Genomic DNA, 699 nt, shown 5'->3' on the forward strand with positions numbered 1-699 from the left:
GAAGAAGACAGCTTATATCACTATTTAAATAAAAGTAGTATTAAGGGTATCAAAACAATTATTAAACGTATTTATTAATTTTTATAATGTAAAGAAGCATCTAAACCAATGGTTCTTAACCAGGGATCCATGAGCTTGGAAGGATAACAATTAACTTAAATTAATTTTGTGTTATTGTGTGAAATTGTTAATTATTGTATTAAGAGAGAAGAATATGTATTACTATATCTTATGCATTTAAAACCATTATTCCTAGAAGGGGTTCGTAACCATCACTTGATAGAAAAAGGGGTCCATAAAAACAAAAAAAAGGTTTAAAACCCCTGCTCTAAACTCTCTATTTCCATGCAGATATTGTAAATACTGTATATATATATATATATATAAAGATGCGTACGCGTAGATGCTGTACGAACGTAACAACGTTCGTGTTAAAGAGAATGAATTCATAGTCTGAGTGAGAGAAGAGGAAAAAGAGGGAGGGAAGAAGGACCCTCCACATTCTCGGGTTTGTGTCGACAGCGCATAAAGGTCAATCTATCGACCGAAACCTACTGAGTAGCAAGCTGCTATGCTAACGGGGGTGTGTATATGTGCGTGCGCGTGTGTATCAACTCCGGGTAGTTCAGTCCGACTAAAGTGTATGCAAAGAATAATATATCGCTCTAGATATATATATAAATCTCTGAAGTAATTATT

Source organism: Centruroides sculpturatus, unplaced genomic scaffold (genome assembly GCF_000671375.1).
Source record: "Centruroides sculpturatus isolate CEXI.00-Female unplaced genomic scaffold, Cexi_2.0 scaffold160, whole genome shotgun sequence".
NCBI classification, from domain to species: domain Eukaryota; kingdom Metazoa; phylum Arthropoda; class Arachnida; order Scorpiones; family Buthidae; genus Centruroides; species Centruroides sculpturatus.